Genomic DNA, 25,810 nt, shown 5'->3' with positions numbered 1-25,810 from the left:
GCAGCTTGAGATTTAGATGTGGGAGGTTTTTCACACATGTTAGATCTTAGAATGCCTGTCCTTACACACAGCCTTTATACATATTTTCCCTTTTGAATGCAAATTCCCTTGGTTTCACTATGTATTTGGACTTTTACCTCTCTATTAGTAAAATCTATCATAGTACCAATTTTACCAGTAATCTGTGGTTTCCTTAACTTCTCCTGGCTAGGTGAAACATTTCACTCCCTCTTTGAATTCAAGCTAGTCTGGTTTATTTAGAAATGCAAATGCTCCATTTACAGCTTACATTCTAAAACTTCCCCATGTTTACCTACTCAACATTTCAAACCTAGCTTATCTTCTGATACATCAAAATCTTCAGACCAGCTGCCTTTAATTCAATTAAGTCACACACATACACACACACACACACACACACACGCGTGCGCACACACCCCAATTAGACACAGACCCCACTATTACTCTACAAAAAAATTCCAAAAACATTATGAAATGTATTATATCTTCCTGACAATATATAAAGGAAAATGAAAGGTTATGTGTCAGAAAGCCATGTAAGATCTAACAGCAGTGTGTGAAATAGCCTTAATGAAGCCTCCAGCATATGTGCATAAGTCTGCTATATAACAAACCTGAAGCTGGGGAAAACCATTTGGAGTTCCATTGTCCAGGGCATTGTGTTAATTTGCTGAGTTTGTTTTAAATCTAAAATTTATTTTTGGATCATTGCCTTAAAGGAAGTGTAACTGGGAGTCAGGTTAACTAGGAATCTTAGGAGTTATTATAGTAGTAATCGTAGTCTTATGTTTCTGTTTGAAATCTTTCATTTTGTCAATAAAAATTTTAATTTAATTTTTAAAATCTCCAAAGGTCTTGGTGGACTTATTACTTCTGAATTCAGTGCACACATTCAAAATAAATACAAATTGCAAAACCACTCTGATAGCGCGACCAAATTTCGCTTGTGAATTTGGTGTGCCTGGCACATATCATCTGCCACCTCATATCAGGCTGGAGTGGCACTGCGGACAGAAGACCCTACTGGCTGGATATCTGAAATCTCTTTTGGGATTCTAGAAGACCCTAAGGAGATAATAAATAGATCTTCCTTGGTAGTGGCCCAGCAAGCTGCCCCATTGTTAAAAACATTAACTTGGGCTGCACACACTGAAGCTGAGGCAGAAGCAGGCCCCCGAATGCTACTACATTCACAATGAGGTGCTGATGAGGAAATGGAGACCCCCTCACAGACCTGCAAATGAGAGTGGACAGTGATCCACCAGGTAGTGATGCCGCTGAGGGAAATATTACGGCTAGCTCACAAAATTACAATGGCTGGGAATGTCGGTATATGCAAAACCCAAGGCCACATCAGCCAGCATTTTTACTGGCTGCATCTTTACAGGGACCTAGTAAGGTTTTGCAGAACCTGCCACACCTACCGGGTTGTGGGGAAACTCCAGCCTGAGTAACATCTGCACCTATGATTCCTGTGCAGCAAGGTGTTAGGAGACTGTGTGGGGGCCCTGCCCAAAACAAAAGGGGAGCCACCATATTATCCTTACCACCATGGATGTGGCTACCTGCTTCCCAGATGCTGTTCTCCTGAGACCCATATTTGCCAAAACAGTAGTGAGGGAATTGACCCAATTATTTACAAGGTATGGTCTGCCCACCAAGATCCAGTTGGATCAGGACTCAAATATCATGTCCAAAATATTTCAGGAAGTCATGGGTAACCTGGGCATGATCCAGCTGAAGTCTTGAGCATATCACCCACAGTTGCAGGGGGCACTAGAAAGGTACCACCAGACCCTTAAAAACAATGATCAGGGCATACTGCCACAAGTACACTCATGACTGGGATAAAAGGCTAGGGGCAGAATTTTGCCGTCGGCGAGTTGGGGGCGGGGCCCACTTGCCGACGCGAAAACGATGCCGGATGACATCGGGGGGAACCCCCGACATCATCGCGCCCCATTTAAATATTCAGGAAGGCGGGGGCACAGCGCGATCAACTGTCCACCTGCCGACCTGTCAATGGCCAATTGAGGCCATTGACAGGATCATTAAGCGAATTAAAGGCCCTGCCCGTCCAACCTTAAGGCTGGCGGCCAGGCCTGGAGCCCCAGCGGGCTTCTGAAAAAACATGAAACCTCATCCACTGGCGGGATGAGGTTTCATGTCCGTTTTAAAAATGTTTCATAAAGCTTTTGTGATATTTATTAACATGTCCCATCTCGTGTGGCATTGTCACATGAGGGGGACATGTCAATAATTTTTTTATTATTTAATTGTTGAAGTTTGAAACACTGTCAGTCATCTCCCTGAGGCAGCACTTTTTCTCAGGGAGATGTGCGCTCTTTCACGCGGATGCGGGAGAGACCGCACTCTGACAGTTGGGGAATCCCACCCCTCCGCACAGGAAGCGCATAGCGCTTCCCATTGGGTGGCCCGCTGGGTGGGCCTTAATTGGCTCGCCCACTTAAAATGGCGGCGGGGCCCGTTTCGGCGGTTGCAGTCGGCTGCCCGCCCGCCGCCAAGCCAGTGGGGCCCGCCTGCCCATCAAGGACATAATTCTGCCCTAGGTCTTTTTCTGTTTGCTACCAGTGACTCACTCAATGAGTCCACTAGTTTTACTCTGTTTGAATTAGTTTACAGGCACCAAATGCAACTCATCGACACCAACGCCCATCCAGGACCCTCCACCCCTGCCTGTCCCTCTGTCCCCATCCCGTCTTCCAATCCCAGCCCTGGCCGTGTATTCATCATACCCCTGACGTTCCGCTCTCTGAAGCTGAACATTCAGTACTCAGTAAAGGACTCAGCTTCATACCCTTACTCCTTCATCTCAATGAATTTCGGGCTCGGCACGATGCTGAACTCTTCTTCCGCCGCCTTCGTCTCCGTGCTCACTTCTTTGAGCAGGAGTCCTCTCCCCGTTCAGCGGATCCTTTTACCCACCTCCAATATTCTCCCTCCACCTGGACCCCTCCCTCTGGGTTTTTACCTGCTCTTGATCTTTTCATTGAGAACTGTCGGCGTGACATTAGTCATCTCAATTTCTCTGCTCCTCTCACCCACTCTAACCTGTCTCTTTCTGAACTTGCCACATTCCGTTCTCTCAGGTCCAACCCTGTCTTTGTCATCAAACCCGCTGACAAGGGTGGTGCTGTTGTTGTCTGGCGCACTGACCTCTACCTCACAGAGGCTGAGCGCCAACTCGCAGACACTTCCTCCTACCTCCCCCTGGACCATGATCCCACCTCTGAACATCAAGCCATTGTTTCCAGGACTGTCACTGACCTCATCTCCTCTGGAGATCTTCCTTCCACAGCTTCCAACCTGATAGTCTCCCAACCTCGGACGGCCCGCTTCTACCTCCTACCCAAAATCCACAAACAAGACTGTCCCGGCAGACCGATCGTGTCAGCCTGTTCCTGCCACATGAAACTAATTTCTTGCTATCTTGACTCCATTCTCTCTCTCCTTGTCCAGTCTCTTCCCACCTACATCTGTGATTCCTCTGACGCCCTACATCGTATCAACAACTTCCAGTTCCCTGGCCCCAACCGCCTCCTCTTCACCATGGACATCCAACCCCTCTACACCTCCATCCCCCACCGAGATGGTCTGAGGGCTGTCCGCTTCTTCCTTGAACAGAGGCCCAAACAATCCCCATCCACCACTACTCTCCTCTGTCTGGCTGAACTTGTCCTCTCACTGAACAATTTCTCCTTAAACTCCTCTCACTTCTTCCAAATAAAAGGTGTGGCTATGGGTACCCGCATGGGCCCCAGTTATGCCTGTCTCTTTATGGGGTATGAGGAACATTCCTTGTTCCAGTCCTACTCAGGCCCCCTCCCACAACTCTTTCTCCGGTACATCAATGACTGCTTCGGTGCCGCTTCATGCTCTTGTCTGGACCTGAGAAATTTATTAATTTTGCATCCAATTTCCACCCCTCCATCATTTTCACATGGTCCATCACTGACACTTCCCTCCGGCCCATCTCCCGTGTATCCACTCTCACACCTTCCTCTCCCTCCCAGAACCATGATAAAGTCCCCTTTGTCCTCACTTATCCCCCCACCAGCCTCCGCGTTCAAAGGATCATCCTCCACTATTTCCGCCAACTCCAGCATGATGCCACTACCAAACACATCTTCCCTTCACCCCCCTGGCTGCTTTCCACAGGGATCATTCCCTCTGGGACACCCTGGTCCATTCCATCACCCCCTACACCTCAACACCCTCCCATGGCATCTTCCCATGCAACCGCAGAATGTGCAACACCTGCCCCTTTACTTTCCCCCTCCTCACCATCCAAGAGCCCAAACATTCCTTTCAAGTGAAGCAGCATTTCACTTGCACTTCCCTCAATTTAGTCTACTGCATTCGCTGCTCCCAATGTGGTCTCCTCTACATTGGAGAGACCAAACGCAGATTGGTGACCACTTTGTGGAAGACCTTCGGTCTGTCCGCAAGCATGACTCAGACCTCCTTGTCGCTTGCCATTTGAACACACCACCCTGTTCTCATGCCCACATGTCCGTCCTTGGCCTGCTGCATTGTTCCTCTGAAGCTCAACGCAAACTGGAGGAACAGCACCTCATCTTCCGACTAGGCACTTTACAGTCTTCCGGACTGAATATTGAGTTCAACAATTTCAGATCATGAACTCTCTCCTCCATCCCCACCCCCTTTCCAATCCCCCTTTTTCCAATAATTTATCATTTTTTTACAACTATATTTTTTCTTTTCCCTCCTATTTTTAAATTTATTTCGATTTATTGTTTCATCTCCACCTTTTAGCCCATTTCGATCCCTTCCCCCCACCCCACCCGCACTAGGGCCATCTGCCACTAGCTTGTCCTGCTTGCTACCCTTAATGTCCCCATTAGCACATCCTTTAGATAATATCACCACCGTCAACACCCCTTTGTCCTTTTGTCTATGACATCTTTGGCAGTCTCTTCTTGGCCCTCCACCTATCACTGGCCCCCTATCGAGCTCTCCTGTCCCACCACCTTGTACCAGCTTATATTTCATCTCATTTCTATATGTCTTAGTTCTGATGAAGGGTCAAACGGACTCGAAACATCAATTGTATCCCTCTCTGCAGATGCTGTCAGACCTGCTGAGTTTTTCCAGGTATTTTTGTTTTTGTTTTGCTTTGCTCTGTTTGGCTCTGTTTGTCTCTGTCTGTCTCTGTTTAGCTCTGCTTGGCTCTGCTGGCTCTGTTAGGTTCTGTTTAGCTCTGCCAGGCTCTGTTTGGCTCTGCCAGGATCTGTTTGGTTCTGTTTGGTTCTGCCAGGCTCTGTTTGTCTCTGCTTGGTTCTGCCAGGCACTGTTTGGCTCTGACAGGCTCTGTTTGGCTCTGTTTTGCTCTGCTTGTCTCTGTTTGGCTCTGCCAGGCTCTGTATGACTCTGTTTGGCTCTGTTTGGGTCTGTTTGGCTTTGACAGGCTTTGCTTAGCTCTGTTTGTCTCTGCTAATCTCTTTTTGGCTCTGTATGGCTCTGTTTGGCTCTGCCTGGCTCTATTTGGCTCTCTTTGCCCCTTTTTGGCTCTCTTTGGCCCTGCCAGGCTCTGTTAGGCTCTGTTTGGCACTGCCTGGCTCTGTTTGGCTTTGTTTGGCTCTGTTTGGCTCCGCTTGGCTCTGACAGACTCTGTTTGGCTCTGTCTGGCTCTACCAGGCTCTCTTTGGCTCTATATGGCTTGTTTGGCTCTGCCAGGCTCTGTTCGGCTCTGTTGGGCCCTTCTTGTCTCTTTTTGGCCCTGCTAGGCTCTGTTTGGTTCTGTTTGGTTTGGTTTGGCCCTCTTTGGTTCTGTTTCACTCTCAGTGGCTCTCCCAGGCCGTGCTTGGCTTTGTTTGGCGCCGTATGGCGCTGCTTGGCTCTGTTTGGCTCTGTTTGGATCTGCCAGGCTCTGTTTGGCACTGACTGGCTCTGTTTGGCTCTCTTTGGCTCTCTTTGGCTCTGCCAGGCTCTGTTTGGCTCTGCCAGGATCTGTTTGGCTCTGTTTGGAACTGTTTGTCTCTGCCGGGCTCTGTGTGGCTCTGTTTTGCTCTGATTGGCTCTGCACGGCTCTGTTTGGATCTTCCAGGCTCTGTTTGGCTCTGTTTGGCGCTGTATGGCTCTGCTTGGCTGTTTGGATCTGCCAGGCTCTGTTTAGTGCTGATTGGCTCTGTTTGGCTCTCTTTGGCTCTGCCAGGCTCTGTTTGGCTCTGCCAGGATCTGTTTGGCTCTGTTTGGTTCTGTTTGGCCCTTCTTGTCTCTTTTTGGCCCTGCCAGGCTCTGTCTGGTTCTGTTTGGCTTGGTTTGGACCTCTTTGGCTCTGGTAGGCTCTCATTGGCTCTCCAGGCTCTGTTTGGCTATGTTTGGCCCTGTTTGGCTCTGTTTGGTGCTGTATGGCTCTGCTTGGCTGTTTGGATCTGCCAGGCTCTGTTTGGTGCTGATTGGCTCTGTTTGGCTCTCTTTGGCTCTGCCAGGCTCTGTTTGGCTTGGCCAGGATCTGTTTGGCTCTGTTTGGCTCTTTCTGGCTCTGTTTGGCTCAGTCAGTATCTCTTTGGCTCTGCCATGCTCTGTTTGGCTCTGTTTGGGTCTGTCAGTCTCTGTTCGGCTCTGGTTGGCTCTGTTTGGGCTTGTTTGGCTCAGCAAGGCTTTGTTCAACTCTGTTTGGCTCTCTTTGGCTCTGTTTAGCTGCGCCAGGCTCTGTTTGGCTCTGCCAAGCTCTGTTTGGCTCTTCTTCGCTCTGTTTAGCTCTGTTTGGCTCTGTTTGGCTCTCTTTGGCTCAGCCAGGCTTTGTTTGCCTCTCGTTGGCTGTACTTGGCTCTGTTTGGCAATGTTTGGCTCTGTTTGTCTCTGTCAGGCTCTGTTTGGCTCTGCCAGTCTCTGCTTGGCTTTGTTTGGTCCTTTTAAGCTCTGTTTGGTGCTGCCAGGCTCTGTTTGGCTCTGTTGGCCTCCGTTTGGCACTGTTTGGCTCTGTTTATCTCTGATTGGCTATACCTGGCTTCTCTAGGCTCTGATTGGCTCTTTTGGGCTCTGTTTGGCTCTGTTTGACACTGTTCGGCTGTGTTTGGCCCTGCCAAGCTCTGTTTGGATCTGTTTGGATCGGTTTTGCTCTGCCAGGTTCTGCTTGGCTCTGTTTGACTATGTTTAGTCTGTTTGGCTCTGTTTGGCTCCATTTGGCTCTGTTTGGCTCCGTTTGGCTCTGTTCAGCTCTATTTGGCTCTGCCAGGCTCTGTTTGGCTCTAAAAGGCTCTGCCAGGCTCTGTTTGGCTCTATCTGGCTCTGTTGGGCTCTGCCAGGCTCTGCCAAGCTCCGTTTGGCTCTGCCAGGCTCAGCTTGGCTCTTTTTGGCTCTGCCAGGCTCTTTCTGGCTCTGTTTGACTCTGCCAGGCTCTGTTTGGTTCGTTTTGGTTCTGCCAGGCTCTGTTTGGCTCTGCCAGCCTCTGTTTCGCTGTGTTTGGAACTGTTTGTCTTCCGGGATCTGTTTGGCTATGTTTGGCTCTGTTTGTCTCTGCCAAGCTCTGTTTGGCTCTGTTTGGCTCTACTTGGCTTCTCCAGGCTCTGTTTGGCTCTGTTGGGCTCCGTCTGGCTCTGTTTGGCACTGTTCAGCTCTGTCAGTTTCTGTTCGGCTATATATGGCCCTTTTCGGCTGTGTTTGGCCCTGCCAGGCTCTGCTTGGCTCTGTTTGGCTCTGTTTGTCTCTGCCAGGCTTTGTTTGACCATGTTTGGTCTGTTTGGCTCTGTTTGGCTCCATTTGGCTCTGTTTGGCTCCGTTTGGCTTTGTTCAGCGCTGTTTGGCTCTGCCAGGCTCTGTTTGGCTCTATCTGGCTTTGTTGGGCTCTGCCAGGCTCCGTTTGGCTCTGCCAGGCTCAGCTTGGCTCTGTCTGGCTCTCCCAGGCTCTGTCTGGAACTGTTTGGTTCTGTTTGGCTCTGCCAGGCTCTTTTTGGCCCTGTTTGTCTCTGCCAAGCTCTGTTTGGCCCTGTTTGGCTCTGTTTGGCTCTACTTGGCTTCTCCAGGCTCTGTCTGGCTCTGTTGGGCTCCATCTGGCTCTGTTTGGCACTGTTCAGCTTTGCCAGATTCTGTTCAGCTATATATGGCCCTTTTCAGCTGGGTTTGGCCCTGCCAGGCTCTGTTTGGATCTGCTTTGATCTCTTTTGCTCTGCTAGGTTCTGTTTGGCTATGTTTGGCCCCATGAGGCTGTGTTTGGCCCTGCCAGGCTCTGCTTGGCTCTGTTTGTCTCTGCCAGGCTCTGTTTGACTATGTTTGGTCTGTTTGGCTCCATTTGGCTCTCTTTGGCTCCGTTTAGTTCTGTTCGGCTCTGTTTGCTCTGCCGGGCTCTGTTTGGCTCTATCTGACTCTGTTCAGTTCTGCCAGGCTCTGCCAGGCTCCGTTTAGCTCTGACAGGCTCAGCTCGGCTCTGTTTGGCTCTGCCAGGCTCTGTCTGGAACTGTTTGATTCTGTTTGGCTCTGCCAGGCTCTGTCTGGAACTGTTTGGTTCTGTTTGGCTCTGCCAGGCTCTGTTTGGCTCTGTTTGGCTCTGCCAGGCTCTGTCTGGAAGTGTTTGATTCTGTTTGGCTCTGCCAGCCTCTGTCTGGAACTGTTTGGTTCTGTTTGGCTCTGCCAGGCTCTGTTTGGCTCTGTTTGGAATTGTTTGTCTCTGCCGGGCTCTGTTTGGATGTTTGGCTCTTTTTGTCTCTGTTTGGACCTGTTTGGCTCTGCCAGGCTCTTTTTGGCTCTGTTTGGCCCTGCCAGGCTCTGTTTAGCTCTGATTGGCCCTGTTTGGTTCTGTTTGGCTCTGCCAGGCTCTGTTTGGCTCTGCCAGCCTCTTTTTGGCTCTCTTTGGAACTGTTGTCTCTTCCGGGCTCTGTTTGGCCCTGTTTGGCTCTGTTTAGCACTGCCTGGCTCTGTTTGGCTCTGCCAGGCTCTGTTTCCCTTTGTTTGGCTCTGCCAGGCTCTGTTTGTCTCTGCTTGGTTCTGCCAGGCGCTGTTTGGCTCTGCCAGGCTCTGTTTGGGTCTTTGTGGCTCTGCCAGGCTCTTTTTGGCTGTTTGTCTCTGCCAAGCTCTGTTTGGCTCCATCTGGCTCTGTTTGGCACTGTTTAGCTCTGCCAGTTTCTTTTCGGCTATATATGGCCCGTTTCGGCTGTGTTTGGCCCTGCCAGGCTCTGTTTAGATCTGCTTGGATCTGTTTTGCTCTGCCAGGCTTTGTTTGGCTATGTTTGGCCCCGTTAGGCTGTGTTTGGTCCTGTCAGGCTCTGCTTGGCTCTGTTTGGCTCTGTTTGTCTCTGCCAGGCTCTGTTTGACTATGTTTGGTCTGTTTGGCTGCATTTGGCTCTCTTTGGCTCTGTTTGGTTTTGTTCAGCTCTGTTTGGCTCTGCCAGGCTCTTTTTGGCTATGTTTGTCTCTGCCAGGCTCAGTTTGACTATGTTTGGTCTGTTTGGCTCTGTTTGCTTCTGTTCGGCTCTGTTTGGCTCTGCCAGGCTCTAATTGGGTCTGTTTGGATCTTCCAGGCTCTGTTTGGCTCTGCTTGGTTCTGCCAGGCACTGTTTGGCTCTGTCTGGCTCTGCCAGCCTCTGTTTGGCTCTGACTGGCTCCTTTTGGCTCTGTTTGTCTCTGTTTGGCTCTGCCAGGTCCTGTATGGCTCCATTTGGTTCTGTTTATGTCTGTTTGGTTCTGCCAGGCTCTGTTTGGCTCTGTTTGTCTCTTCTCTGACTCTGACAGGCTCAGCTTGGCTCTGATTGGCTCTGCCAGGCTCTGTCTGGAACTGTTTAGTTCTGTTTGGCTCAGCCAGGTTCTGTATGGCTCTGTTTGTAACTGTTTGTCTCTGCTGGGCTCTGTTTGGATCTGTTTGGCTCTTTTTGGCTCTGTCCGGCTCTGTTTGGCTCTGCCAGGCTCTGTTTCGCTCTGCCAGGCTCTGTTTGGCTCAGCCAAGCTCTGTTTGGCTCTCCTTAGCTCGGTCAGGCTCTGTTATGCTCTGCCAGGCTCTGTTTGGCTCTGTTGGGCTCTGATTGTCTCTGTTTGGCCCTGTTTCACTCTGTTTGCCTCTGCCAGGCTTTCTTTGTCTCTGTTTGTTCTGCCAGGCCTGGCAGAGCATAACAGAGCCTGACAGGGCTCAGGAGAGCCAAACAGAAGTTGGCAGAGCCAAACAGAGCCTGGCAGAGCCAGGCACAACCAAACAGAGCCTGGCAGATCCAAACAGAGCCACACATAGCCAAACAGAGCCAAGCAGAGCCTAACAGTGCCAAGCAGAGCCAAACCAAGACAAATAGAGCCAAACAGAGCCTGGCAGGGCCACAAAGAGCCAAAAAGGGCCAAACAGAGCTTGGCAGAGCCAAACAGAGCCAAACAGGGCAAAAAAAAAGAGCCTAGCAGAGCCAAAGAGAGCCCAACAGAGCCTGGCAGAGCCAAACAATGCCAAACTGAGCCAAGCAGAGCCAAACAGAGCCAAACACAGCCTGGCAGAACCAAACAGAGCCAGAGACCCAACAGAGCATACAGAGCCTGGCAGAGCCAAATAGAGCCAAACAGAGTCAAACAGAGCCAAACAGAGCTCGGCAGTGCCAAACAGAGCCTGGCAGAGCCAAACAGAGCCAAATAGAGCCAAACAGAGCTTGGCAGAACCAAACAGAGCCAAACAGAGCCTTGCAGAGCCAAACAAGGCCAAATTGAGCCTGGCAGAGCCAAACAAAGCCTGGCAGAGCCAAACAGAGCCAAACAGAGACTGGCAGAGCCAAACAGAGCCCAACAGAGCCTGGCAGAGCCAAACAGAGCCAAACAGTACCAAACAGAGCCAAGCACAGCCAAGCAGAGCCAAACAGAGCCAAACAGAATCAAGCAGACTCAAAGAGACCCAACAGAGCCAAACAGAGCCTGGCATTGCTACTTTTATTTTAAATTAGTTCCAACTACCAGCTACAGTGCATCAAAATGTTGTAATTCCACTTAAAATTGTGGTGTTACACATTCCTACATGCTAGTTTATTTTCAGTGTCCAATTTGTGCATTAAGATTGACTTATCCTTCATGCCTACAGTTTAACTTCTTCCTTAGACATAATTCCTTGTTTGTTTTTCTTACAATCAGGTCAATTGTGCATTGGCATCTTTTGCTCGTGTGCGCTTGTCTTACTTTAAAAAAAACTGCTCTTTTTCTTATCTGCTCTTTTTAAACCTTTTCTTATACAGTTCTTTCGCTCTTCATACAAGTTTCTATTTTTAAAAAAGTCTTGGCATGGTGCATTGGAGTTTGGCCTGTGAACTGTCCCATTGAAGGCATTTTAATAATTTCATAGTTCTCAATCTATTACAGATATAAAAATCAGCTGATTATTACATAATTATAAAATTACATAATCAGATCACAAAATTACAAAATACTTTTGGATGAGCCCATTTTAGTTAATCCAAAAGTACACTTCAGGCATACCACCCTACCACCACTCTCTGTTCCCAACCCCCACTATCCCACCAAATTGTTTCTTAAAGTATTCCAGAGCTTTTGGCATCAACTACTCTATTTAAAAGTCTATTCCATGCATTGATCACCATTTATTTGAAGAACTTCTTAATAATAGTCCTAAATTTGGCTTTTACTAGTTTGAAGCAGTGCTCCCTTGTCTTACTTTCACAATTTAATTTCAATATTCTGGATTTAGGGAGGTCTTGTGGTGCACAGTGGTAGCGCCCCTACCTGTGGGTTCAAGTCCCACTTCAGGATTTGATGGCCATGGAAGGTGCAATCATAGTGTGGCCAAACAAATTGATTTTCAGCCTGTAAATTCTTCCAATACACCTGACGACAGGCATTAAGAGCGGGAGAGTCAGCTGTACTGCAGAAGGTAATGGCAAACCACTGCAGTACTTTACCAGGCATAATCATGGACCAATCCATTGGGAGTCCATGGGCACCAACCCCTCTAAGGGCATGGTACCTGGAGGAGGATTCTGGATTCAACTTTACCAAAACCTCAACTATGTCGCACATGTAAGATCACCTCTCCGATATCAATGATGACAGAAAAAACAAAGTTTCTGCTCCGCCTCCCAGCCTTGAACATCTGCCTTGTGATTCAGTGATTATAACCTGATGCTTCACTCAAGGTATGGACTCACCAGAGCACTGTACAGTTTGCACATGACTTGAATTTTAATTCCTTATATTTAGTTACAAATTTCTTGTGGAAACTCAAAATAAACCCATCTCTACTCGAGCATGAAGGCCTACCAAACACATTGGGCTGGATTTTCCCCCCTTCGGGGCCGAAGTTGAATGGAGGGTGCGCACAGGTGCGCTTCCGATCGATGCCCCCAATTGGGGGCACGGCGCCATTTTACGTGGGCGGGCCAACCACCCAACGCGACGTCCACACAGAAGCACTGTGCACTCCCTGTGCGAGCAGGGAGGAATCCTAAAATCGAGAGTGCACTCTTTCGCGCATGCGCAAGAAAGAGTGCACTCATCTCCCTGAGGCTAAGTGCTGCCTCTGGGAGATCGGCTGTTCTGTGACAGGAATTTTAAAAAAAGAGAAAAAAAATTCCTGACATGTCCCCTCATGTGACACTGTCGCATGAGTTGGGACATGTCCATAATTTTAACAAAAACTTTATTAAAATTTTTTAAAACCTACATGAAACATCATCCCGCCCATGGATGAGGTTTCATGCTTTTTCTAATTCCCGCAGGGGCTCATGGTCTGCCAGCCAACCTTAAGGTTGGACAGGATGGTCCATTAATTAGTGTAATTACTCTGTCAATGGCCTCAATTGGCCATTGACAGGTCGGCAGGCGCAAGCTGATTTTGCTGCGCCCCCACCTACTGGAAAATTTAAATGGGGCGCGGTGACGTCGGGAGTTCCGCCCGACATCACCGCACGTCATTTTATGCGCTGCCCCCCCCGCCCCCCCTCACCACAGGGAAAATCCTGTCCATTGTCTGTCTTTCTGAAAATGAATGACCTGTACAGATGTTCCTTCCCTTTTCAAGGGCAGTTAGAGTTGGGCAACAAATGCTGGCTTTGCCAGCATCCATGAAAGAATGAAAAAAGGGAAGTTATAGTTCACTGAAATTAGATCAATGCCCCTGCAATTTGGGCACATTGTCTTCTACCAAAGCTCATAAAACTCTTAGGTTATCTTTAAACTTTTCAGGTGGCTGCTGAACACTGGTAAGGGCATGTTATTTTTCCTTGCAGGGACACCAGCAGGTTTGGCAGTAACTCCATGGTTTATCTGAATAACTGGCTACCCCCACAGATGACCCAAGTAAGAATAATTATTTCATACCTTTTAAGAACTTGAGCCTTGATTCTCTGATTGCACATGAGCCAACTAGCAATGAGCTAATGGGCAATTAATGGTCACTCCATATGCTGATCCATGTCATAGTTTCTAAGCCAATCTTCTTAAAATATTATTGGTAAGCATACCTCTGGTTAAATGCTGAATCAGTAAAGGATGGTCAATCACAGGTGCAAAATGTCAATGGCATATAGGACAGGTCACTGCTAGGCTTTTTAATGGGGCTAGAGAGATGCTGCTATAAAGCTCCTGTCTTTGAAACAAAAGGATGCACACCCCCAAGGAAAGAAGACCAAGGTGAGTGGGAGCAAGTCACCACATCTGTCACTGCCAATTCCACCAGTGCAGGCTAATTAAAACAGAGCAGAAAGAGGTTCAATGAGGCTTGGATGGAGGAGGCCATTACCTGCATTTGCACTATTATGCTGAATAGTTTTGGAACACTGCAATCCATGCAATAGCACATCAAAAAACCAGCAACATCTGCAGTATTATCCTCTCATGACAGAAGGCTAAGGGGAGTCAGAGTCTCTCTTCCATGAAAGGTCAAACAACTGTCATAGAGGCATGGGGTGCTAGGGTAGATGGTCTGCATCTTCCATCTTCAGCTGTCTTGGAAACTGATTAAAGGAAACCTTGAAGTGGCATTTCACAGGTCATATTTGTGCCATTAGGCCTGCTGATACACTGATCAGTGGCCATGGTGAGGAAGTCCTCAATATCAGGTGCTTGGCTGCAATGGACACTGATGATAGTACTGCTGCTCAGGACAGGTACATATTCTCATCCCTAGCAGAAAATCCAATCTATTTTCCCTAAAATTTTCTTCCTGAACATTCACATGAGTCCTTTAAAGCTTCCTTTCAAGCTTGTTTTGAAGCCAAGCCTCCCACACAGTTTCTATAGATGTCAAAGGAAGATTATGCCTCACCTATTCTTCCCAGTTATTCTGCAAAATCAAAGCAACTGCTACAGGATTGACTCATTGATTTTCGCAGTGCCTGGAGAGACTAATATTAGTTTAAGTGCAAGACAACTTTCAATGGATTGTGATTCATTCTTTTTTTCAGACCTGGAGCTAATGCAACAGATTTATTGATTGTATAAATTGAACAATCTAGTAAAAGCAACAATATCATTCCAAACAGAAAACCCTTCCAGAATCGACCATACAACTGAAACGATACCTGATCAGTGATATATGTTGATCCATTGGGCATGACCATTATATTGTATTACAAATCCTACTATTACTCATCGGACTGATCTGCAATCAGGACAAATCAAAAGAACACATCAAAATAGGGTATAGGCTATAAATTCTATCACATTTTCCCAGATCATTCTAGTTGGTAAAAGGTATTTTAATGCTCAGATATAAACTCCAAATTCTTCTACATTATTAATGCCCAGGTAAGTTATTTCCTCCTAAAACAAAAACATCAGCATTATTCTCTTTAAGAAATTAAACTATAAGCTTTTTGTTACAGTTTATATGAGAGTGACAGGACTACCCCTAGCCCATCTGATTTAGCTCTTTCATTAAGATGTAGTCCACTTCTCATAACAACCTAATGCTGCACTTTTGAGTCCAGAACATGGTCAGGTCCCTGCTCCTACTGGGATATTTATTGTGCTAACATCCCTGGAATCCACATGCTTCTAATTTCTTTTATAGGCCACTATCAAGTTTCAGCATGGAATATGGGGTGCTTCATAGGGAAGATTTTCCAATTTCATAGTCTTGGAAAATTACCTCAAATTACATTCAGATTGGCGTTATACATGTTCTGTCAACTCACATGTCTTCCTATTCCTAACCTCCCCTCCCAATTATCAACTATTTGGAGCCCTACCCTGATTATTCTGATCAGTGGGAACTCAATCTTCTGATTCCCACCCAGCCAAGAAGAAGAGAAAAAGATATCAATCTGATCAAGTTTCAGCTTAAAATTGATACTATCCAGATCCCACCTGTAGAAAACAAGAGAGTTGTTTATGAGGCTTGTCGAGTAAATCCAAGCATCCCAATAATTCAAATTAGAAAAAAGCACAATACCAACAATGACAAACTAATCTAATAAATTCTAATTGGAAATATTTGGTGCATCTTGAGTTTTGCTGTCCTGTTATAATAAGCCTATTTTTACTATCAAGGTTCAGTGGTTTGACTGTTGTAATTACAGTACCTATTTAGAAGCTTAGGTGCTGGGCCAAGACCTGTGTTGCAGGGCATTTTCAACAATGAAAATAGTAAGATAGAAGATGAGATGAATTAGGCAGTGTTTAGGTGATGCCACAGTTGGATTTTAAAACACCTCTGTACATTACTGAAGGAAGGGAAGATTGAAGGCAGTAAGCAGTTCCACAGATTTGAAGTCTTGGAGAGAATGAATTAGAGCAGAAATCATACCAATGGGTCTTGATTTCAGTACACTGATGATGCAGGAAGGAAAGTTAAGCATTTAAACTGATATATTTGGATAAGTGGTTTGCTTTGTTATCACTCACATATTGTAGTGTTGTTTACAAAATATTAATATCTAGTAAACAAAACACAAAAACTGGACATATGGGAAATCTGAAGCAAAAACAGAAAATTCTGGAAACACTTAGCAAGTTAGGTAACATCTGTGGAGAGAACAGACAAGTTAACATTTCAGTCCAGGGCCTTCTTCAAAATAGCTAGCAGTTTGGTTTACCGTATCTTGGTATGTAAGACATTGCTTGCCTTGACATCCAATGAATTGGTTTAGTAAACCCTGACATCTAGTGGTTTAATTTGCCAAACCTTGAATGCTAAAGAAGTTCCCACAGCTTTATAGATTTGGTCTAGTGATTGAAAATTTCAGAATCCATCATGTTTTCAAATTACTATCTCCTTAGATTACTTACAAAACAAGACGGTGAAAGCAAGAACTCTGCATTCCTCCAAGTTTGACCTCTTCTGTACCCTGATTTCCTTCCCCCCTTCATTAGTGGCCATGTATTCAGCTGTCCAGGACCTAAACTTCTCCAACTCTCTATTTCATGTTTCTCTTTTGAGATATTCATTAAAACCTACCTCTTTGACTAAATTTTTGATCATCTGTCTTAACATCTCATGTGATTTGGTGTCAAATTTAGTCTGCTCATGGCCCTGTGAAGAGCCTTTCAACAGTTAACTATATTAAAGTGACTATTTAAATGCAGGTTGTTGTTGAATATTCTGAGTGATTTTCTCTGGTCTCTTTCCCAGTTGTCTTATTGGCAGCAGTTTACTGATTAACGATTCATGGTTCTTAGCTTTTACACCCTCTTGGCAGGGTTTCCGACTTGCCTGGTTGTAATTTGTTGCTATTTCATCATTGGCATTTCAGCAATCTGGGGCAAATGGGACAAAATTGAAGTTTTCATAAAATGTGATAGCTGATGTGTGACAGGCCATTCTTTTTAAATTACTAACGGATCTCCTGTGATGTTACTCAAGGTAAACTGTTCAGTCCTTGTCTTACCTGTCTTACATCAACTTATTCTATTTCTCAATCTTTTACACTCTCCCCTTTTGCTTCTGACCCTCTTTTTCTTTTGGTTGGTGTTTTTTCCTTTGTTTGGCTACATTTTCTTGTCACAGTTGTAGGCCATGGGCTTGCTTTGTGTGGTGAGGGCAGGACAAGTTTCTAGACCTGCTGGTGCGTGGCAGGTGCAGGGAAGGATCCAGCAACTTTAAGGTCACGGACAGGAAGAGGTTTTTGGTAGAATGCACTGCAGCAACATATAGGAACATGGAGCACTCCAGCCCCCTTGCCTAACATTTGCTATAGGAACCCCACATCCCATTTCTTCCTGTAGCCCTTTCCCAGCATCCCCTTGATTGCATCCTACCCTGCCTAATGCTTCACTGTTCACTCCCTATGCCACCATCAATAAATACCCTCTCACTTACTCCGTTCCCCACATTCTCTGTTCCTGCTGCTTTCTGCCACCCCCATGGTTCCATTATCTCCCATATCCCTTCCCCTTCCCACCACCCCTTTGCTTGTATTTCCTCCCCAATCCCGTCACTCTACCCTCTGATCCTGTATCATGCCCTATCTCTCTCTCTCACTCCATCTTTGCTGTGCCTCAGCCCTCCTGACATTTTCTTAAAACTCAGCATAGGGAAGGTGATACAAGTAAATGCTGGGGCATGGCAACACTAGAAGTATTTTGCCCACTCAAGTTTAACTGCCCCCTCCAAGTTTCTTCTAGATGAGGAGGGTTAAAATTCTTTCTCTGTCGGTTCCACATGCCAGCTTGATTGATACTTGAGGTACTGCCATCTCTCAGTCTAGCAGATATCATTTTAAAAGACTGAACTAAACCCGAATACAAAATCAAATGATCAATCTTTAACTTATGAAAATGTACATTATTCAGTTGCTCAAATGAAGGGATAATAAAGAAAAGAAGAGATTGTTGTCTTGAGTCCTGTATTAAGGGAGAACAGGAGGGAACATTTAGAAAATCACTGTTGTGGTCCCTTGAAAGTTTATTGTTTAAATGTTTGTGGTTGTGAGCCAGACAGATGAGGGAGATCCCATATTACATATCTGATTTGTGTCGAATTGACTGATTTCAGCAAGGATACAATTTGCCTTGATATTCCTGGGCTAGAGATGGAAACAATCAGCATGAATCTATTCCTAAATTACAAATATGCATGTATAAGACACCAGTTATGGAACAGCTGGGGTACTGTGTGCAGTTCTGGTCACCACACTATTGGAAAGAAGTGAGCACTAGAGGAGGTACAAAGGAGGTTTACAAGGATGTTGCCCTGGACCGGAGAATTTTAATTATGAGGAAAGATTTGATAGGCTACGGTATTTTCTTTCGAACAGGGGAGGCTGAGGGGAGACCTAATTAAAGTTTATAAAATGATGAGGGATCTAGATAGAGTGGATAAGAGTCCATAACCAGGGGGCATAGATTTAAGGTAAGAGGTAGGCGGTTTACAGGGGATTCAAAGGGAAATGTTTTCACCCAGAGGGTTATGGGGATCTGGGACTCACTGCCTGAAGGGTTGGTAGAGGCAGAAACACTTATAGTATTTTTAAAAACCAATTGGATATGCACTTCAAGTCCTGTAAGGGTATGGACCAAGAGCCTGAAAGTGGGATTAAGCTGGATGGTTCCTTTTTGGTCACCATGGACAAGATGGGCCAAATGGCCTCTTTCCATGCTGTAAATTTCAATGATTCTATGAAAATGTTTGAATTTCCTATTATGCCCCCTATTGGTCAAACTCACCCATGTATGGTGCCAGAAAGGTACCGGCTTCTCTGGAAGCATATCCCAGCACAAGTCACAGGAGAGGACAGGAGGGTAAAAAAGAACGAAACCGGGGGAAAATAAATACCATCTTAACATGAAAGTAGCTAGATTGCATTTTATGAAGTTAACCATGCAAAACTGAAAATGTTACTTAGAGAGCAATTTCATTCAACTGATTGATTTTCTTTATCATTCCATTCCTGGCAGTACTGACTTTGATTATTTATGAGCAAGCCACCATGTTATACTCTTCAATCAAGGGACAGTTCAGGTCAGTGACATGCCAACCAATATGTTGAGAAGAATTGTATTTCAGTGATTTTCATTGAATATCAATACTACATTACAGTAATCTCTTATGGAATTTTCGCAAAAATATGTGTATTTGGAAGCTAAGTTTCACTTAATTTCCTGTTTACATCCATATAACTACTTGGGGTAGTGAAACAGGTTTCATGTGTATAAAACTTCTCATTAAAACTAGACATTATTTTCAAATTGTATTTTCAAATCATTCATAAAAGAAGACAAATCTGAAATTTTTAGATCATTATCTATGGGGCAGAGAGTGAACTGTTGGGAAATAACAGTTGAATTGAATTACTTCAATCAAGGGACAGCCCAGGTCAGTGATATGCCTACCAAACTGTTCAGGAAAATTGTACTTCAGTGGTTAACATTGAGTGTCAACACTGTGTACTTCCTTTATATATCTCACCAACCACTCCCAACCCATACTTACACTTTCAACATAATAATGCCTGAATCATTCACACTCAAATAAAATGCTTTTCACTCATATGCTTATTACTTTGCAGAAGAAAATGGTGCAAAATGCCAATCAAAAACAGGCCAACTGAGGTGGTTTTCCCACATTTTAACCTTAACCCTATTGAGAACAAGACCATAAAGCTCATGGGGAGGCACTCAGCTCTTGCCATGGAAAATATGAGGTCAGCGGTGCAGAGTATCTTGCCAATACCATGTTACTGACTGAGCATCTGCATTGTCACCATTAGATCCACTTGAAGCACCACAGAGCCAAAACATTCCACCCTTTTTAACGTTTAAGATGAAATTTGAATTCCCAGTGACCGACACAAAGGAATCACACAAGATTCCACGTTTCAAGACTTTTACTGTAACAAACAAGCTAAAATCAAGAACAATCAGCAAACGTAGACACATTATTTTCTGCATTTTCATCTAAGTCATCAATATATTAATAGCTGAGGCCCCAGCAATGATTCTTGCAGCACTCCACTGCTTGCCAACTTGAAAATGCTGCATTTATGCCCACTGTCTGTTTCCTGTCTGCTAACTAATCCCCTATCCATGCTAATTACCTCCAGCTCCATGAGCCATTATTTGGTCTATCAACATTTTGTGTGGCACTTTATCGAATGCCTTTTGGAAATCCAAGTATACTACATCTATTGGTCCCCCTTTATCTAACTTACTAGTTACATCCTCAAAAAACCCATAATAAATTTTCAAACAGGATTTCCCTTTAGTGGATTTGTTGTAACCATACTAATCTTTCCTAAGTGCATTGTGAAGACTTCCTTAATAATAGATTCCAGCATTTTCCCAACAACTAATGTTAGGCTAACTGGCCTATAATTCCCTGTTTTCTCTCTCCCTCCTTTCTTGAAAAGCAGTGTAACACTTGTCAACTTCCTGAATCAAAGGAATTTTGGAAAATCAACACTGATTAAACATTAATAATAAAAACCGAAAATGCTGGAAAAACTCAGCAGGTCTGGCAACACCTGTGGAGAGAAAAATAGAGTTAATGGCCAGGACTTTCCCCTCAGCGATTTGGGGGCAGGGCCCACTCGCCAAGGGGAAAATGACACAGGATGACGTTGGGAGGAACCCCCGACATTATCCCGGTCCATTTAAATCTTCAGGAAGGCGGGCCGCCGACCTGCCAATGGCCAATTAAGGCCATTGACAAGCTAATTAACCTTGTTAACGACCCTGCCCGTCCAAGCTTAAGGCTGGCAGGCAGGCCAGGAGCCCCAGCGGGCTCCAGATTATTCATGAAACTTCATCCACTAGCGGGATGAAGTTTCATGTCCGTTTTTTAAAAATTTAATAAACTTTATATGTTTCTTATTAACATGTCCTATCTCGTGTGATGCTGTCACATGAGCAGGACATGTTAATAGTTTTAATATTTCTCTATTTTTTGACTTTTCTTACCTGTCGGTAAACTCCCTGAGACAGCACCTTGCCTCAGGGAGCAGTGCGCTCTTTCGCACGCATGCACGAAAGAGCGCACTTTGGCAGTTGGGGATTCCCTCCTCCCCCGCACAGGAAGCGCATTGCACTTCCTGTCGGGCAGGCCTCTGGGGAGGCCTTAATTAGCCCGCCCACTCAAAATGGCAACGGGCCCCGTTTCGGTGGCGGGGTTCAGCTGCCCACCTGCCGCCGAGCCGGTGGGGCCCGCTCGCCCACCAAGGGCAAAATTCTGTCCAATGTTTCCAGTCCAATATGACTCAGAACGAGAGATGGGTTGAAATATGATGGGTTTTGTGCTGTTGAATGAAGGGTGGAGGTGCAGGTGGAATCGAATAGAAGATCAGGGATAGGTTGGAGGGGTGAAGAGGTTAAATGACAAAGAAACTAAGTCTTTGAATATTTTTAAGGCAGAGCTAGATAGATTCTTGATTAACAATGGGGTGAAAGATTATCAGGCATAGGCAGGAATATGGGGTTGAGGTAACACTCAGGTCAGCCATGATCTTATTGAGTAGTGGAGCAGGCTCGAGGGGCCAAGTGGCCTACTCCTGCTCCTAATTCGTATGTTTGTATGCATGTAGATGTCATGAAACACAAGACAAAGGGGGTGATAATAAAGACTAAAGCCTTGTTTCAAAATAGGTGTTAATAGCAGAATAAGGGACAGCACTGTCAGAAGGCAAAACAGGAAAACAAGATACACACTCCAGGGGAAAAAGTTCAAAAAGGAGGACAGAGTTCATGATCTGAAGTTGTTGAACTCAATGTTGAGTGCAGAAGGCTATAAAGTGTCTTATTGGAAGATGAGGTTAGACATTACTTAGAGGCAACTAATACACTAAACTACAGAAGAGGTATCCCTTATTAGTTTCTTAACATGACCAATATCCCCACACCATATTAAACATTATGCCGCACTCGCTGAAGAGTTATTGTCTTTACAGGATCCAGTCCAAAGTTACTCCCAGCTTCCAACTGGCTCGTTTCTCCCCATTTCACTCAGTCATGATGTCCAGTGCCCACCGAAAGTTGTTTCCCTCAGTCTGAGAATTCCTTAAACCTGACTTCCTGCAGCAAGCCCCACTGAAGGTGATTCCTTCTCCCGGCCACACGAGGGCGAATCTTCCAGTGTCCTTAAATCTCTGCAGGTTCCACCTCTTTGACCAGAGGATGAGCTCCCACCCGCATTCTGCCTAGTATCTGATAGATACTGCTCACAACCGTTGTTTTTTCCTGTCTTCCCCTCTCTCCCTCTGTGTCCAGAGTTTCTGAGTCAATAAATCTGATGGCTTGTAAGTCTACACAAAGCCAAGGCACCTGCTTTGTCCTTTGTGTTCAAGTGTTAAACCTGGCACCTGACTTTCAAAAGGCTTGACCTGGGCCCCCTGTCCCCAAGGTAACAAGGCCATTGGGCAAAACTAATAGCAGATCACATTCTCCATTTTACCTTGAATTAAAAGAGGCAGTCTATAACATAACCATCTTATAAAACCTCACACTCGTATAGGATTGGTGATGGATATAGAGTGATTGTTAGTTTCCTAAGCAGACAGTAACTGGATTCAATTACATACTGGGGTAAAAATTGGTATGCTTTGTGCCAATTTTACCCCTGAACGTGTACCAATTTAGTGGTGGGATGGTCTGCGCAAACTTAACAGTGGGACAGCTGGTGGATGCCTAAAACAGGCACTACGCCCTTTAAATATGTTGACGAAGGTCCAGTTGAAGGGCTGTTTTAGAAGTGTGTTTCAGATGACAGCAGACCTGTCCTTTCAAGATTCTTCAGAGTCCCCTGCAGTTACCAACCAAAAGCAAGCATTTCAAACTTTTTTTTAAAAAAATCTCCTATTGTGTAGCCAGGAAGTGCAGGAATGCTCCCCCTTAACTCCATAGTCTTAGCATTGCAATCCCCATCCTCACCATCACATTGTCTGGTCACCCATTCTCCCAGAATTCACCTGAGGATTGCTGAAATTTGATTTTCTTGTGGGCAAGCTGCCTGCATAGGCAGAACTGGCATCCAATTTCAGGACAAACTCTGCTCTCTGTTTGTATAGATGTTGCAATGAGTCTGGGTGCAAAAACAGACCCAGAATAATTTCTACCTAACTGTATAACTTCCATTGGCTTACCATTGATTGGGAGTGAGTTTTGCCAGTTATCCTTTGACTTGATGATTTCAAAAAATCTATTTCATGGTGCCTAATTAAACGTGGCTTGGCAAGAACTGGTGGATCAAAAGATTCCATATTACCTGAAATAAACATAAACCGTGCAAAGAGATTCAGCAAAGGTAAAGCTTAAGTATAATTCCCTGCATTGCAACAGTGACAACACTTCAAAAATACTTTGTCGGCTTGAAAGTGCTTTGAGATGTCTGGTGGTTGTGAAAGGCACTATATAAGTGCAAGTCTTCGTTTTTATTACTTTTGATTATTCTATTACCTAGGCCAATTACTCTCCCTAGTCTTACATTGTCCCTCTGTCATTCAAAACTGTTCCCATTCTCCCTGTTAAAGAAGACTGGGCAAGGTGCTGCAGTGCAACTTGTAGGTGGTACAAATGGCAGCTGTCGGTCAAGGGAGTGTATGTTGAGTCTGCTGAATAGGGTGCCAATCAAGTGGGCAACTTTGTTCTGGACGGTTTTGAAATTCTTGAGTGTTGTTGGAGCTGCACTCCACAGAACTATAGAAAAGTTACGGTGCAGAAAGAGGCCATTCAGCCCATCTGCACCAGCCAAAAAGAGAAAAAAGAAACTAGCCCCTCATTTTAACCCCACTTTCAGTACCTGGTCCGTAGCCTTGCAGGTTATAGCACTTCAGATGTAGATCCAGATACCTTTTAAATGAGTTGAGCGTTTCAGCCTCAACCACCAACTTAGGCAGTGAATTCCAGACACGCACCACCCGCTGGGTGCAAAAGTTTTTCCTAATGTCCCCTCTAACCCTTCTACCAATCACCTTAAATCTATGCTCCCTGGTAATTGACCCCTCAACTAGGGGAAACAAGTCTTTCCTGACTACCCTATCTAGGCCTCTCATATTTTTGTACACCTCAATTAGGTCATCCCTTAGCTTCCTCTGTTCTAAGGAAAACAACCCTAGCCTATCCAATCTCTCCTCATAGCTGCAATTTTCAAGCCTTGGCAACATTTTTGTAAATCTCCTTTGCACTCTCTCCAGAGCAATTATGTCCTTCCTGTAATGTGGTGACCAGAACTGTACACAAAATTCCATCTGTGGCCTAACCAGCACAGTTATACAGTTATACAGTTCCATCATTACATCCTTGCTTTTGTATTCAGAACCTTGTCCAATAAAGAAAAGCATTCCATATGCTTTCTTGACCACCTTGTCCACTTATCCTGCCACCTTCAAGAACCTGTGGACATGCACACCAAGGTCTCTCACTTCCTCAACCCCTCTCAACAACTTCTCATTTATTGAGTATTCCCTTGCTTTGTTTCCCCTCCCCAAATACATTACCTCACACTTTTCCAGATTGAATTCCATTTGACATTTCTCTGCCCACTCAACCAAACCATTGATACCATTCTGGAGAAAACAGCTATCTTCTTCACTATCAATTACGTGGCCAATTTTTGTGTCATCTGCAAATTTCCCAATCATGCCTTCCACACTTAAGTCCAAATCATTAATATATATGGCAAATAGCATGGACCCCAACACTGAGCCCTGTGGAACACCACTGAAAACCGCTTTCCATTCGCAAAAACATCCATCAACCATTACCCTATGTTTCCTGTCACTGAACCAATTTTGGATCCAACCTGCCACCTTCCCTTGTATCCCATGAGATCTCACTTTCCTGACCAGTCTCCCATGTGGGACCTTGTCAAATGCCTAACTGAAATCCATGTAGACAATCTCCACTACACCACCCTCATCAAAACTCCTTGTTACCTCCTCAAAATATTCTAGTAAGTTAGTAAGACATGATTTTCCTCTAACAAAACCATGCTGACTATCCTTGATCAACCTGTGCCTTTCTAAGTGACAGTTTATCTTGTCTCTCAGAATTGTTTCCAATAATTTGCCCACCACCGAAGTTAGACTGACCTGCCTATAATTTTCTGGCCTACCCCTCGCACCCTTTTTAAATAATGGTATAATGTTCACAGATCTCCAATCCTCTGGGACCTTACCATTATCTAATGAGGATTGGAAAATGATCCTCAGAGCATCTGCTATTTCCCCCGTGACTTACTTCAACAGCCTGGGATGCAATCCACCTGGCCCTGGTGATTTATCCACATTCAAGGATGCCAGTACCTCCAGTACTACCTCTCTCACTATGCTTATTGTATCTAATATTTCACACTTGTCAGGAAGATATAATAATTCTCATAATGTTATTGGAATTTATTGTAAAATAATCGTATCTGTGTCTATAGGTCTGTGTGTGTGTGTGTGTGTGTGTGTGTGTGAGAGAGAGAGACTTAATTGGATTAAAGGCAGCTGGTCTGAAGGCTTTGATGTTTTAGGAGATGTGCTAGGTTTGAAATGTTAACTAGGTAAACATAGGTGTAAAAGAACATTTGCATTTTTAAATGAACCACTAGGTTGTTTTCAAAGGAGGGGTGAAATGTGTCACTTAGCCAGGTGAAGTTTAGAAACAGTGGCCAGAATTTTCCCGTCAGTGATTTGGGGGCGGGGCCCACTCGCTGACGGGAAAATGACACGGGATGACGTCGGGAGGAACCCCCGACATCATCCCGCACCATTTAAATATTCAGGAAGGCAGGCGGACAGCGAAATCAGCTGTCCGCCCACCGACCTGTCAATGGCCAATTGAGGCCATTGGCAGGATAATCAACCCAATTAAAGGCCCTGCCCGTCCAACCTTAAGACTGGCGGGCAGGCCAAGAGCCCCGGCGGGCAGTAGAAAAAACATGAAACCTCATCTACTAGCGGGATGGGGTTTCATGCCCGTTTTG

At 45.3% G+C, this 25,810-nt stretch overlaps 1 long non-coding RNA gene across 1 annotated transcript in view; it reads left to right on the top strand.

Moving 5' to 3' along the window:
* LOC144684202 (uncharacterized) overlaps positions 1-25,810 on the top strand; it is a 54,698-nt gene that overhangs the window by 4,271 nt on the left and 24,617 nt on the right. Inside the window, exon 2 of the long non-coding RNA XR_013577447.1 lies at positions 18,811-18,874. This is a non-coding gene — a long non-coding RNA (uncharacterized LOC144684202). The remainder of the gene's footprint in view (positions 1-18,810; positions 18,875-25,810) is intronic.

This window comes from Cetorhinus maximus, chromosome 9 (assembly GCF_964194155.1).
Source record: "Cetorhinus maximus chromosome 9, sCetMax3.hap1.1, whole genome shotgun sequence".
NCBI lineage: Eukaryota > Metazoa > Chordata > Chondrichthyes > Lamniformes > Cetorhinidae > Cetorhinus > Cetorhinus maximus.
This window is presented reverse-complemented; position numbering and strand designations above follow the sequence as displayed.